Source organism: Anas platyrhynchos, chromosome 4 (genome assembly GCF_047663525.1).
Source record: "Anas platyrhynchos isolate ZD024472 breed Pekin duck chromosome 4, IASCAAS_PekinDuck_T2T, whole genome shotgun sequence".
Classification (NCBI taxonomy): Eukaryota; Metazoa; Chordata; class Aves; order Anseriformes; family Anatidae; genus Anas; species Anas platyrhynchos.
In genome coordinates, this window is record NC_092590.1 from 16,562,214 (window position 1) to 16,578,529 (window position 16,316).

Sequence of the window (16,316 nt, forward strand, 5' to 3'; positions counted from 1 at the left end):
TTGATGTATGTCCTTTTTAATAAGTCTTAAAAAGAAATGCATTTTGCAGGGTGCTGACCACAAGCATGGAAAAACTGAGCATGTCCACTCACACCACTAATGAGAGGAGCACCAAAAATTGCCATGGCTAATTGGATTCACAGTCCATCACTAGGCCTTCCTGGTAGGTAAGGCGCTCCTCCATTCTCCTGCTATTACCCTATTCCAAATTTCATTTCTAAGCTCTGGTTTGTGAAAAGGATTGCATCATTCCATCATAACAACAGTTAATTAGGAAAGAAAACCCACCCAAATCAATTACAACAAATCAAATGACTCTTAGGACAAAAATGCAGCAGCGAACACTGCGGTAAAATATATGAGAAATACCTCATACCAGCCCAGTATTTATAGTGGCCAGCAGCCACTGTAAATTCCCCAGTATAACGGGAAACAAACAGCACGTGTGAAATGATCTCATCTCTTCAGGGTGCTGATTTTATGAGCAGCTCTGTTCATGCCTATCTTCACACATGTAGATAGATCCACTGAAAACAATTCGCTTCGGTTTCTTAGACAGCAGGAAGAAAACAGCCCTAGATAAAAGGAAAAAAAAAAAAGAGAGAAGGAAGCAGGAAATTGGCAGTTAAAAAAGAAAGAAAGAAAGAAAAGAGTAATTAAGTGGGAAAAGATCCTTTTGTCATTTATTTTTTTTTCCTCTGGTGAACTAAATTTACTGGCCTCTACTGTCACTGTTTTGCAAACAAGCTGTGTCCTCTGTACTCTCCCACCTGCTTGGGGCTTGTGCAGAAGGCACAAGAAACCAGTCTCTTTTCAGTTGTGCCCAGTGGGAGGACAAGAGGCAATGGGCACAAACTGAAGCACAGGGGGCACTTCTTTACTGTGAAGGTGACAGAGCACTGGGACAAGCTGCCCAGAGAGGTTGTGGAGACTCCTTCTCTGGAGCTATCCAAAACCCACCTGGATGCCATCCTGTGCAATGTGCTCTAGGTGATCCTGCTCGGCAGGGGGGTTGGACTAGATGATCATTAGAGGTCATCTCAGAGGAAAGGGGAAACTTAGGCTCTGGCTTGAGCAAGAAATTAATATTTTAGAGAACTGTGGTCTATGATGGAAGAGGAGGTGAGGGGAAGAGGAGATAGATGGGAGTGCACCAATGCTTTGAACCATAGGGACTTACAGGCATGGGTAACAGGACGGGGATTGTAGCATAAGGCCTGTCCTCAAAGTGATGCATGGTTTGAGGTATGGGTGAAACAGCTGTCCACTCCTGAAGTAGACTTTGACCCACACAGAAGTACAACCACCATGAGCTTTAAGAACTGGTTTAACCCACATTACAGGTCTTTAAAGCAATGACCCATTTTCAAGTCCATCTGATTGCTGACCTCCCAACCACTGCCCATCTGAAGAAAGGAAAGCCAAAGAAAGCTGAGCAGAGCTCCCTGCAGGATCCAGGTCAGTTTGGGCAAAGATGAAGGGGGTACCAGGGAGAAGTGAGCAGAAGGACCTGAGCACCCTCCCTCTACCTCCTGAAATGGGACCAAGGTGGTGCTGGAATGCCAGAGGTGGCCATGGGGTGCTTATGAGTGTTGGTGCAGAAACACTGGGGTTTGTACCTGTAGATACGATAGCTGGACGACGAAAAGTTGTGCTACTGCAGGAAATATCCAAAGCTTTTTACCAGTGGTATGTTCTAAGCAGCACTGAAAATATGGCTAGACTGGAGCAGATGACAGCCAGTATAAATCAATTGCGAGCAACTCATTAACACCAGTAAGGGACCCACTCTGGTATTTCAGCTGTTGTAAGGTGCTACAGTTGTTCTTGTCGGGGAGGTTGAGATTTGGTGATGAACTGACACTGACACAATTTTAAAGGTTTCTCTTCTTTTCTTAGGGTATCTGCTGGGATAGACTTGTCTGACCCCTCTGTAAAGAATGTGAATGGCTGCTTGTCACAGGGCTATGCCTATGTGGGGGGAGGAAATAAAAGAAAAAAGGAAATGTAAAGAACAGGAGTCTGAGAAAGACTTTTTGTTTGTTTGTTTCTATATCAATAAGGATATGAGGCTGGTATGAAACAATTGATTCCCTCCTGTCCTTCTTCAGGAACATCTGACTGAATGGGCCAATTTTAGGTGCAGTTGAGTGAGGTGGCAGATGCCTTAAGATCTTGGTTTCGTGAGACTTTGTGCCCAAGCAGATGGAGGAGGCCCACGTCTTTACAGCATGTGCCCTGTCAGCTACCAAAGAATCAAGTTGTAAGGTAAATTCCTGCTGTATATCCTCCTCAGATACAAACAGAAGATGCTCTTTTCCTAGGGAAGAGATCAGGATACAAATCAGGATGCTGCAAAAGGGTGAGTCACATCCCCAGGGTTTCTTTCCATGGCTGAGGGAGGATGGGAGAGGATGTGTGGCTTTCCTTGAACAGTAATGCCTCGGAGTCTCTGACAAAGTTCTCATTTATTTTTAATTTTAATTACTATTTAAAATTTGGATGGCTTCATTTTTTCAGAAGACTTGAGTACTTTTAGGAAATGTGTTTAGGTATGCCAGGTTATTTTACATTTTATTTTAGTGAGATATGGAGGAGCCATGTCCAAAGGGCGAAATAAGCTGGGGATTTCAAAGCACAGGCTGAATGCTGGCAATGCTCATAAGCACAGTCCCAAAATGCACATAAATGATTGGGGAAGAGCTTCAGATTAATGAACACAAAGTGCTTGTTTGTTTCTTTACTACAAACAAAGAACATTGAGAGAAATTAACACAACTGGGGAAAACAAGGAGGTGAACTTGAAAACCTTGCCTGCAGTAAATGGATTTTGCCAGCATTAATGTATGTGCTAGTGATACTTCAGGTATAAAGGAGGACTTAAGGAGCTCTTAAATTTGAAGATGGAAGCTGATGAAACGTGATATTCTTCCTGTATTTAAATTAGGCTGAGCAACAACTAGGTGATTTTTAAACCCTCTCTGATCTATCATTTCTTTGGCTTATTAGTCCTAAATTTCTCCCCTTATTTTGGAGGAATTTATTATTGTCCTTTTAAAGAGGTTTACTGAATTATTTTTGGTCAGCATCATTAGCTTTGGATTCAGGTACAAATCAAGATCCTTGTGTGAAAAGATGAACATATTTTGCAGACAACAAATAAACAGAGAGAAGACCTCATCTTCAGTGTAAACATTTCAAAGTAGTTTGATAATAACTCTCTTTGCTAAAACAAACAAACAAGCTGACTCAAAATCTTGTATTACATGCACGTTGCCTCCGTATGATACATTTATGGAGAACTCGTTACTGAAGATTTTCCAGGCCTGCTCTATTAAACTCAGTTTGCATTTCACTGATTGTGAGACCCTTTGTTTTTCACAGGTACTTTATTTGCATTCATAATGGTATTCATGTCTGCGAGGAGAGATAGGGAGGGGGTAAATATCTGGTACAACCTAAATGACTGCACTGTTTGTTGGTACAGAATAAAAGCTTGAAGGTTTTCAGCATGCAGTGAATAGATCAATGTGTATTAGGAGCAGAAAGAGCCTCCCTGCTTATCCAGTCTCATTCCTGCAGGCTAAGTTGTGAGTGATTCAGCTAACAGTCCTGGTGGCTGGACTTATTTTTCTTCTCTTGCAATTAAGTCAGGGTACAGGACTGTTTGAAAGCACAGTAATTTTTCACTGCTTTGTGGAGACAGATGAGTTTAAGTTAAATGAAGGTACGTTTGGGTAGCATCCTCGGACTGCAGATGCTGCACAGAGATCACCGTCTATCTTGCTCCCTGCCTTCTGCCATCCAGAAGCCCCTGTCTCCTCAGACCTGCTTCAGCCAAGAGAACCAATGTTAGCCAAGAGCAGTTATTCAAAGCGCACTTAACTACAGCTCTGACTTTGGCTGAGCAATGTCAGGAGTACTTACACAAGTGGTAGACCTGGAGATGAGTAACCCACAGCAGGGAGCAGCTGTGGCTGCCTCGGTGGGGAGCAAGAGGGTAGGTGGAAGTCAGTCAGCTCATCAGATAGCAGAGCTGCTGCTGGGAAGGGATATGCAAATAAACCCCAGTGCCATGGGCTGAATTCGCCTTTCTTTTGAAGCAAACAATAGCACGTGCCCAATGCAAGGCAGAACTGGTTGAAATGTGAAACTGCTGAGAATGAGGAAGCGATAGCTCCGCTGCTTGATATGGGCTGTGGTTTTCTGGCCAATTTATACTTTTGCTCCCATGGGAAGCTGCAGAAGGTATCCTTTGCCTTGTGTCATGGGCAGCTGGAAAGCTAAGATGCTCTTGGGATCAGATGAATCCAATTGGAGAACCAAACTTAACTGTGGATTTTCTTTTTTTTGCTCTCTGTACCTGCCTCTCCCAGTGCTGCAGAGAGAGGTTAAAGCCAGGCTAGATGAACTGGGCTTTCAGAAAGCCAAGAATTCAGGCAGAGCCCAGCACAGGGAACTTGAGCACCTTATTCTTTGCTTTGTAGCCCATTCTGGTTCCTAGAGTCATTAACTTCTCTTAAGCTACTTCCTAAAAGAATTATTTTAGGAGCTTAGAGCTCTTCTGTTATAGACTGCTCCTAGGAAACCAGTCTTTTATTTGCAGTTGCTTAAAGTTAATGAACAAATCACCTGCCTCCTCCTCTTTGCAATGATAATCTAATGACAAGGACAGCATTTGCCATGAAGATGTTCTGTACTGGTTGCTTTCAGTAAGACTTCTATTAGACTAAATGAATTTTTGCTCTGTCAGCGGCAAGGGGTAACAGAGAAACTGGCCTATAAACAATGAACAACTATGCCGGGAGTTAATGTCCAAGGAGGGGACGGATTCTTCTGGAATATAACCAGATGGAAATTAATATCAGGCAAACGTATAAGATTTCTGACCACTACATCCAATTCAACCAGCGTGCCTGTTTTCCCTTGTCTGCTTTGCAATAGAGCTAGAAGTTTATACTTCTCTTCCAGCAAAATTTTGAAGTGTTAAGTCTCTGCTCAGTCAAAGCAGATGAATTTTATGGCATTCATGGTATTGCTGCTTTTTTTTTTTTTTTTTTTTAAGAGTGGAGGAAAAAGGAAAGCTGTGAAAAAGGAGGCTAATTAGAGAAAATGAGCTTAATTTGGAAGCCACAGGTACTTCTTTTATAAGCTTTTGTTGAGCTTTTGCCCACAGTAAATTTATACAAGCTTTGGATAGACGATAAATCTCTGTTTGCTATGGCCTGCTTTAAATGGGGAGCTTTCAGCACTGTTTTGCTGACAGCTAAGGGCACAGATGAGGTCATAAAATCAACAAGTCCTGGGAAATGCCCATTCAGCTTGGAGAAACATTTCCTTGGATCCCTTGTTTCTTTGGATCTGCGTAAAATAGTATTTATTGTTTCACTGAGATGCTTGGTAGGGTAGCCACATCACTTTGGGTTTAAGAAGCACTCTTATGAGATTCGATTCTTCAGCTCTCTGCTGCCTTCTGTCTTGCCAGTCAGGCATTTCAGACCTACATGTATTTCAAAAAGACTGGCATTTATTATTACAATTGCATCTCATGGGTCCTGGCCAGCCTACTTCTGGAAGGTTTCACTGAAAAGAATTGAGTGCTGATTGAACTGAACCACCTGAATTGAATGAAGCGTGACCTGTATATGCCTGTCAATTGAATGGGAGTCACTTAGGTGAATTACTATTAAAAAATAAATAAATAAATAAAAGAAACATGATCACATTTACAAATTGCAGTTGTAATTGATGAGGGTATCTAATGAGAGGACCAGAATGTGGTATTGTGGCTTGCACAGTGCTGTGATTGACCACGAGCAAGCCCTGACAGCCCCAGTTTTCACTGTGGTCAATCCCCATGAATGTGATGAGTATACAGGTTCAGCTCCAGCATGGACTTAACTAAAGAGGGATGTCAGGGGTGGGCAACTTGTCATGTCCTACTACTGCTTGCTAGCAGCTACATGCGTGCTCTTGCCCTGCCGTTAACAGGAACTGTCTGTCTTGATATCTGAGCTCACGTGTCATCTCACCTGCCCAAACCAAACTACAGCGCAGCCACTTGATCAGCAGAGATTAGAAATACGGCACCTGCCCAGGCTTCATCTAGGGGAAGGCCCAGCTGGTCACATATTTAGGCCTGGACTTCGCTTGCTAAGGTAAAAAGGCCTGCTCAGGCTCTTAGCTGGTATCACTCAATGATCTAACAACTCTGGCATTGATATTTAGAGAGCCTCAGAGGGGTCTCTGGTGTTACCCTAATGACTAACACGCTAACAGCTTTGCAGACGTGCAAGGGCAGTTACCTGCCTCAAAAGCACTCTGAAAATCTGGCCACACGTGTCTTGTGGTAGGTGCCCAACAAGTAAAACACAATTAGCGAATGCTTTAGTGTCTCTTTATCGCTATACCACCACTGTAAAAGTGGGATAAATTACATTTGGTGGATGAAGATATATTGTTTGGTTTAAAGTGGTATGAGATCTCTCTGTGAAGTTATGTTAAATTTGTTGTACCTCTTAGTAAGAGTGCTGGAGTTGAAAGGGGAGCAGTCTTGGCATAGGATGGGAATGGAGCAGTTGAACTCGCCCACCCCGACCTTGTGCCATAGAAAAAATGAAAAGTTGCTTCTGTCTGAGAAAAAAAAGAAAAAAACATATATCCCTGCTGAAGAAAGTCGGGTCCAATTATTAAGATGGCATTAATACAGTCTCCCAGGTAACTCCGAATGCTGAAGAAAAGCAGAGCCTCTGAACTTCAGCCCTTCACTGATATGAAGGAGTGAATTTCTTTTATTAACAATCAGAACAGCTGTGCTACCCTGAGACAATGCAAGTCTTCCCCATGAAGGAAGTGTTTTCAGTCTGGCACATATTTTATTGAAATACAGTGCTCTTTCAGAAAGAAACCATTGTAACTACCGAAGTTCTGAAAAACATTTGCGGAAATGTTTGTGAAGTCTCAACGGACTAGAGGCAAAATTGGTTTGGGGAAATGACAAATGACCATTAATCCAGGAAACTCTGGCCCTTTAATGAAATGACTTAAAGGGCAACGCAGGAAAAATGATCAAAGGCAGATCCTTTCTTAGTAACTACAAATGTGGAGAAAAGATAAGAGCGAACAAGTGTCTGATTGCCTCTTACAACGAGATTATTACTCTCTGTGATCATTAGATATGAATGAGGTCCTTTAATCACTGTAGCTAGGTCTGGTCATTGCCCATTGGGCAAATTCTAACTGAGTTGTTAGTGTAATTTCTTTAATATTAATAGAGGTATTCCCTCTCTCACCAAATAACTTATGATCTGTTTGGACTCATGGTCTTGGCAGAGCAATGGGATGATTTTGTTTGAGTTTTTGGCCATTTCCTGTGGCTAGTGAGTGAACACTGATGCCCTTGCCGCTTTGAAGTTTTTGGCAAAGCAGTTTACCTATATGCAAAGTTCATCCTTTATCCCTTATTTTCCTTATCTGTACAGATAATAGCCATAAAATAACATATTAAACTTGAATCCTGAGACATGCTTACATCCCAGTGGTCAGGCCCAAGTTTGGTGCATATAGTCACAGTTTATATGTGACTTATATGAGTTATGGAATTACCTATTTCTCTTATATTATGTTCCTCTTTCACTTAAAAAAAAAAAAAAAAAAAGTAATAATCAACATGCAAATAAGTTCATTATTTCCTCCCAAGTTTGCAGACAATCTGAAACCATAATTCTGAAAGTGGAAAATTCCCTCTGTGTTTCTGATACCATCTCAACACAATAATGTCAATATATTGGAGGAGGACAAGGAGAAAAGGGAGTTTCCTATATTTAGCACTCAAGATGGAAATACTCCTCTGGGCAAGTAAGAGAACATACTGAAGGCAGTGGAAATAAAGCTGATACTGAAGTGGCAGCTGGCTTTCCAAGCCACCAGAAGTGTGGTCCAAAGCGAAATGCACATGTAAGGACTTCATCTGTTCTCAGCTTTCCACTCTGCAGCTGCTCATCTACTCCCTCTGACTGACTATTCCAGTATCTCTCTGCACCATCTTATTTCAGTGTGGATTACTATATCTGGACCTTTCTGATGCAGTCCTCTCTTGGGCAGCTGATGGATGTCAGACATACTGATTATTAATCTTTTATCCAACTGCTATTCAGTTTCATTCTCAAATGCCTTGTTACATCATTTGCACAGCCACACTAATTAGATGTAATACTTCTCAGGGTTTCTGAGCATCACTTCAGCCTGTTCCACTTCACTGAAAAACGTCTCTCTCATCACACCAGTCTCACAATTGCCTTCCCTGCAACTGCTTTCAGCATTTCCCAGTACTGACTGGGCACCAAATTCGTTGAAATCTACTTCCACTGTACTGCAGTGAAAGATCTGTCTCTGCATTACTGGCATTTGACATTTTGTGATAATAGCTCCCCCTATCAGCTTCCAGAAGGCACTGAATAGTAATACTGGGAAGAAAAAAAAAAACAAGCATCCCCTCTGAAAACCTGCAAAATGATCCTAATAAAACCAGTAATGAGATATTGTAATAAAATAGCATACATCCATCTCCTACATACAGATAAACGCAGACCTCCGTTGACACAGTGGATGCCAAATTCATTCCGTGCTCTGGCTTGAAGACTGACCTTAAAGCATCGTCTGTCCTTCCTTAGGTTAACGCTCCTCATGTGTTAATTCTTTTGAAGCACCAGCCCAGAAAGTGAAAATGTTAGACAAACACAATACATAAGTGCTCAGTTGGTTTAATGTGCAGAACACAGAAATTATGGGATTCCGGATACTGGTTAATTAAAAGAATTACTGGTAGCAGTGGTTTCCAATGAGGAATTTCAAATATTAATTAAAAAAAAAAATCAAATATAATAGCAGAGAGAACTGTTTTTCTAACATAAAAACTACTATTATCTCCTTTGCTTTACCTGACACATTGCCTTTGTCTCATAAGCTAAGGGGACTGTTTCTGCATGGATGTGCAAAGAGAATATCCCTGCTGAGCACAAAATCACCATAAAGGTTTGCTAAATACTCACAATATGAAATAGCATATATAGCAGAACCCTATTGATCAGGTACCATAAATCAATTATTTTTCCCTCCAGATGAGAGTGGGGAGTAATTACTCTAGGAAGGGACGTTGTCCTTCAGAGATCATAGTTACATCACAGCATTTGTAACCAGGTTTTCTATTACGGTCGTTATTTTTTTACCTGAAGTCAAAATCATTTAATCTTAATTCATAAGTAATAATTATTTCCATACTGATGATGTTTTTACACATCATCCCTGAGCTAGGTACACTAAAGTGCACCTTGCAAGTGCATACAAGCATGACATCTCTAGAGTGTTAAAAGCTACAATCAAAGAAATGACTTGATTTAACTGCACTCAGATAAAGTAGATTTGCATTAAAATTGGATTTCAGTATCTCTGAATAGCTACAACTGAAGCCAAGGGAAAGTTAGAGATCTAAATCCATCAGATAATTTTGGATGCCCAAAAGAATTTCAAGAGATGAGACAAAGTTCAGAAGTTGCTCCGGGTTTTATGTTGTTCATCCACTAGTGGAGCAACCCAACTTTAGATGTGACGAGATGGCCCTTTGATGTCTCAAATGCAGACTATAACAAGATGGCAGGGGGGAAAAAAAAAGACAAAACTGTGCCATGATTTCTGGACATTATGGTGCTCAAACAGAGGAAGGTGTCAGGACGTGTTTCTAATCTTGAGTTTCTGTTGTAGTCATTTTTGGGTGCATTATTCACATGTGCGTGGGACAGCATGAAGAAAAATAATGAGTGGTACACTGCATGTGAACGTCATCTGCCTCCTGGAAAGTTGTTTTTATCCTCCCTCTGTTCTTATGGTCATTCTCCCTTTATTTTCTTCCACGTAGTTTTCAGTATATTTAGGATAATGTACATGTATGTTCAGTATATTCTTCCAGGTATTGTTTTCAGTTCTCATGCTGCATATCACATGTTGCAATGTAGTTCTAGCTCAGGTATCAGGAAGAATTTAAATTTTACTTCTCATCCAGAATTTTAGTCATGTCCAGCTCTTACCAACTATTATTTCCAGTTGCGTTTATTGTTACAATGAAATTTATTCACATTTTCTAATAAACTGGAAATAAATGTTTCTTGTATTTCCTTGTAAAACCCCTAAGAGGTGCAGCTTGAGTCTCCATAAAATGCATAAAATGAGAAAATAGTTAATCTCTTGATGCTGCAGCCAACATAGTGTGAAATTCAACTCTGTAATGGCAACGATGTAATTCCATAACATTCCCGCACTTCTTTATAGAGATAAGCTTTTTAGCCCCAGTTCTCTTCTAATGCTGCCAAAATCATGGTGTTCTAATTTCTGTTAATGAAATGGCTAACTTTCCAATTGAGTTTTGTTTTTTTTAATAAAAATACCACTGCTAGGTTTTGAGCAGTAGGGTCTGGGAACCTGTGCAACAGCAGATGGAATTTTTCATTCCTGGGGAAACGCTGCTAATGCTTTACTTTTGAGGGAAACTCACCCAAAAAATGAAGTGGTAGGAGTGAAATGAATAAACCACATGAAACAAGATTGGTCAAATTAATGAATTAGAAGTGTTTCATGGAAGAAAAACACTTATTGTATGTGGTTGTGAGCATGTAGGAAGCTTCTTGGCAGAGCTGTTAGCTAAGCGTGTGTGTGAGTGTGCAATGGGGACACGGTGAATGCTACTTTTATAGGTGTGCTCTGTTCCCAAAGGCTACAGGTCATCATTTTATTATGCCTTGAAGATGCAGAGTCTCATCCCCAAATCAGCAGTAGTTCCTCTTGGAATCCAGAATGAAGTTTCCCAATAATGTAAAACAGAAATTAATTTCAGGTCATTTCAACTCAACAAACAAAACTCAAACATCTGCACAAAATAAACACAAATGAATATAGACCTTAAGGAACCGGGTGCTTCTAGCAGTTCTCTATTTGCCTAGAGTTACCTAAATAACACCGCTCATCAAACCTTTCACTTAAATCATATTTATGGATATGCTACTTGGAATAAACAGTTCAGTATGTAGCAGAACTAACCAAACTCTGTTTTCTATGACTTTTTACCTTCTCTCAGGTTATCTTGCAATATAAACAGTTAAGCTTGCTTCCAGACCCCTTTTTAATACCAGGTGATGTTAGAAACAGCAAAGGCTATGATGTAGCTAGAGCGCTGCCTCTGATTGCTTCTCCCGATCGTGCTGTTTGACAGCTACTGTCAAGCATGACATGAAACAGCTGAGTGCGCCTCTCCTTTACGTTAGAGAGAACACCATATAGCTGCTATTTCTAACAAAATCTGGGAGCCATGGGCTGGTGTTAGACCTTCTCTCCCTTTATTAGGCTGGAAATTAAACAATAGCAGTGGATGGGATGGTTTCAGTAGCATTGCTAGTTTGCAAGCATTATAAGGAATTTGTAGTTATCCTGGTGGTAGGAGAAAATACTGACTGTCCCCAACCCCGCTGTGTGCAAAGTGTAAGAGCTGTACTAATTCCAAAACCAAAATTTTCATAAGGAAAAAGCTCCGCAGCCTCTAAAGTATGAGACTCAGCTTACTAGGCAGCTCTAGCCTCCCGCGGAGTTTCAGATGATTTGAGTAAACAAAGCTCTTTGCTCTTCGACTGATGCCACCAGGTAAACTGAAATGCAGGTATAGATTTGGGTTTGATGCGAAGGAAGGTATGCTTGAATGAACTCAGTACATCTGCATCTAGCATGTGCATTGAGTTTATTCCAGAAGGAAGTTAGATGCTGGTGCTCTTAGCTGTTAATTGGTAATTGTAATACATTGGATTATAATGTCATTTCTGCATCCTGCAGTGCTTGGGGATTTTCTTCTGTTGTTTTGTTTGTTTGGTTGGTTTTTTTAAGTCCCTTCCACAGTTCCTTGCTGTTTTGCCTTTCCTAAGCTCATCTCTTTGGGCTGCAGAATTATTTGAAGACTTTTGGTTACTTAGAGTGCGTGGGTATCAGTTCTAACTGTGTTTGCACACTTTTGCAAAGAGATCCTGAAAGTTTGGCCTAACCTTTAATATTAGCCCCTCCATGGCTTGCTGAAGTGGCTGCTGCTGTCTCCAAGGCTGAAGCCGCTTCTCTCTGTGGCTGGAATGTAGAAAAGGTGAGGGAGAGACTTGCTTGTTCTGTTTGTTTGGCTTTGTCCCCTGACCTTTTTTTGTCCCCCCAATTGCTCTTCGCATCCTTGCTCAAGCTCAACTGTATTTTGAATGTCCCGTTGCCTTGCCAAAAAAATACACGTAGTGTGTGTCCCTCCTCCCTGAACTGCAGCTTTTTTCACCCCAGTCACCAGGAGCTTATCAGACGTCTGCTTTGACATTTAAAACTACTTTTGTTTCTTGGCCCTGGCCATGCCTGTGATTTGTTGACTCATTCCTCCCCACAAGCTGTATGATCTAGTGATTAAGTGAAGGCAACTGCCATAGGCTTTAGCTCTGTCTGTTTTACGGAGTGAGAGGTAAGGGCTGTTGGGCTCGAAAGGAGATAAATGTGTCTAATGTGTCTTTTACCACTGAACTGCTCTAAAACCTTGGGTATGTCACTTTGCCTCTTTTGTGTTCCTAGCTCTTGGTTTTGTCATAGGATATTTTGGCAATATCCCAGCTATTACCTAAACCAGCCTAGCTAATTTAGCTACACTTGCAATATGCATACTGTAGTATATCTTAGGGAAACACTAATGGTATAAATGTCTTTATCAGTGCAGCTACACCCTCATGAGGATTCCTGACTTTTAGTGACAAAGCCAGGCTAGCGTATTTCTCAAATTTGTTCACCGAGTTTGTGCAGTATGAGGTTAGCTTCTTTCTTCCCACTGGGGACAAGCTAAAAGGATCCCACATCACATGAGTAGGAGGCCTAATTAATTTGATGCGGAAAGCTAAGCAGGGCTGTGTGTAGGGTGCAAACAAGAGACCTGCATGGATGAGACTGGGGGCATGCATGCCTCACGGTTAAGGATGGTGCATTCCTTTAGAGCAGGCACACAATGTTAATTTAAGGACTCAAAGTGATGTATAAGTGGGAGGGCAAAGGGGCACCAAGTTCTCTTACTTTATCCTCAAATGGTACAATCTAGTAGCTGGATACATCCTAGAAACTTATAATTAAAGGTCTCTGCAGAATATATGAAGGCTCTGCCTGAGCTTCCTGCATAATTCTCAGTGAACGAAGAGAAAAAAGCCTTTGAAAATACATGAGGCAGTGAATCTGTCCTCTCTGTGTGTTAGAGCTCCAGCAGAGCTGCTGAGACCTGACATCACTGAAGGAATGTAATACTTGAAGTACAGCATGATCAAATAAAATATGCAGAAACCAAGCACAGCCTTAGGCTCATTTCATTTTAAACAAATAAAAAACAGTAAGGGCTGATCATGCAGTTAGAAATGGCACGAGGAAAACAGGAGAGAGAAAAAAGGAAACCTTAGCTTTCGGAGTTTGTGGTACGTGGAAGTGAATTCTGGGGCAACAACAGGTCATGGATACCGCTTGACGCGAGGTTATGGACCACCCTCTGTAAGGGCCTCTGTGTTTTTGTGGCTGTAGAGCCTCCGAGCTGTCTGGTTAGGCGATGGTCTTTCAAATCTGGCTGTGTGGGTGGGCCTGGGTGCCTGTAAAGAACAAGTGACTGGGAACTGATATCCAGCATCGCCGCCGTGCTTCAAGGTGGGCACCCTCTCTGCTAGCATTTTTGAGTTTGGAAGGGAAGGGTGTGCCCTTAGAGGGCTTCTGTGATCCCTTGATATTTTAATCTATTTCTCCTTTCAGCTTGCTTGCCATCAGAAAGCAAATGTAAGTGGTATGGTTGGGCCTATGGTGGTAAGCAAAGAGAGTACCTTCAGCAGATGCAAACTGGTCTTATTGCCTGGGGTCCCTCCCCAAATTACCGGCTTAAAAGAATTGCCTCTCTCTTGTACTGCCTCTGTTCTGATGAGCTTTCTTGTCCACCAGCCCCCTTCTGTCTTCTCTTTGTCACATTGCTGTTAAAGACTTTCACCATCCCTTCAGCACATCACTTGCTGTTCACAGTGCTCTGCTGTCCTTTCCCAATTTTTTTCCCCTTCATTTTGTAGACATGTATTTTTCCAGACGCTCAACATTGGGTAGAGTTTGTTCAGCCCACTAAGTTGGAAAGCAAGAGGAAAGATTTTATAGAGACACAGTGGATAGGGACTTTTCACTTAACCCGTCTCTGTTTTGTCCTTTGCCATCTCCTTAGGTACATCACATCTGTTCCCATACAGTGTTTTTTGTTTGTTTGTTTGTTTGTTTGTTTGTTTCTGGAGCACAGCAACAGGCATTAGCCAGGAGATGGCTGAGGAAAAACGAGGACAAGCTTCTTCAAACAGCCACAGTCCCCACTCAGGGTCGCTAGGTCTCAGCCAAAGGCTATTTATTATACATATATAGCAGCCAGTGTCCTGTCTTCTTAAGACAGGCAATTCTGTCAGACTCCAAGCTTTTGTGATTAAAACACATGTATGAAGTGATAAAACATGTTTCTGTGGTACCAAACAACTTCAGAACTGCTGGGTGTTTTTGAAACCACGTGCTGCTGATCCTCTTTCACCAAGGAAAATAGTAGCATTTTGCACTTTGTAGACAATGGGAGTCTTATCGCTGCTGTGTTAAAAGCAGAGTTACACCAAAGCTGAGCTGTTTTGAAAATCCCTCCTTGAGCTCCCAAACTTTAATCTCCTGGTCTTGCAAGTAATGCACTGTATATCCCTCCAGCCCTTCTCTTTCTTTAAAAGAAGTGATCCTTTTGAGTAAGCTTCTGCATCAAATGTGAAGTGATGTGGGGATGAATGAGGATGGCTTACATGGACTCAGGAGTCACCCTTCCTTTTTTTTTTTTTTACTGTATTGTCATAGCAACGACAATCCGCCCTTAGTATAGTCAAAAATGATCAGTGTTCTAGCTATACTTTAGAGAAGTATGTCACTTTTTTTTTTTTTTTTTTTCCATCTGGAAGAATGACAAGGCACAAGAGTGAGTCACGGTGTCTTGAAAAACCCCAAGCACCGTTTTGTGCATGGCACCGCTTCTGGTTTGCATTTCACTGTGTACCAGTGGCAGGAAGGAAAAGAAAAAAAAAAAAAAAAGGGACGTAATTACTGCCATAAAGCATGAACTTCCAATCCCTTGAGAAACACAGCAACTCCTTGTAGAGTTTTAGTTGACATGGTGATATTTAAAAGTAGCAATATACGATGCTGGAAGCCATGGTAACCCCTACTGTACGGAGATACTATAATGTAAGGCACCCTGTGGTGGATTGTTGACAACAGGGCTTGAACGTGGAGTCTTTGGCTGTAAAAGTTACAGGTTCAGTAGCTTACATACTCATCCTGTTACACAAGCCAATGCATCAGCCTAGGAAACGCAGGCTCCACGTTGCACTGAAGCAGGACGTTGTGCTTGCGAAGTGGCCATCGATCGTTCCCCTCCTAAGACGGCTGGATCAGTAGCTTTGGTGTATCTCTTGCTGCTGAGCTGTGGCTGATGGCAGGCAAATTGCATTAAGTTTCTTTTCCTCACCACCAAGCCCTGAGAGCCCTCACTTGAGGCTTTGAATAGGTTGTGTGATCAGCCGGCTTTCACACAAACCCGTATAGCGGGGAATGTGTGCAGTCATAGTGGAGCTGCCCTGCTGAGAAGCACTTGTGATGTGAAAGGCTGTCAGGGGCAGGTGGCATCAGCTACCTGACTGCGTGTTTCTTTGCCCAGGAGAATTACCTGTACGGCCCAGTGCTGCCCTTCTGCAAAGCTGCTATTGCAGGGAGCAGCCTATTGACATACCAGCTACATCTTGGAGAGGAAAAGTGCTCTGCCACGTGGCGCATCACAGTGCGAACCTGGAGTCCAGCACTCTCCACTGAGCTCCCCTGGAGACTTGCTGTGCTGTGTGGCTCTCTGCCCTCTTCTTGGCTCGGGATTATATCCTGGCTCCACTGAAACGAGCCAGGCTTTCGACCAGAGAGGTCTGCAGCAGAGATTTTCTCTCAGCGTGCTATACAAAAATTTATGGGGGCCTGATCTTGCCTGGAGCTTCTAGATGATAAACCAATATTAAGATTCACAATAATAACTCATTACAGACAGAGTATCAAAGCTGTTCCCACAGGGCCCGAGATGAAATTCTTTTTGAGGCACATTTGGCCATATTACAGACCTCTCCCTAACGCAAAGCTAACCTTTTAATAGCCCGATGCACTGGGCTCTGCTGGTCAGTGAATCACCAGGGGAA

The 16,316-nt window shown here is 42.0% G+C and overlaps 1 long non-coding RNA gene across 1 annotated transcript; it reads left to right on the forward strand.

Moving 5' to 3' along the window:
- Positions 1 to 47: 47 nt before the first annotated feature.
- Positions 48 to 8,110, forward strand: LOC140002327 (uncharacterized). Its single transcript, XR_011808689.1, has 3 exons — positions 48 to 167; positions 1,344 to 1,458; positions 2,112 to 8,110. It is a non-coding gene; the product is annotated as an uncharacterized lncRNA (long non-coding RNA).
- Positions 8,111 to 16,316: the final 8,206 nt, after the last annotated feature.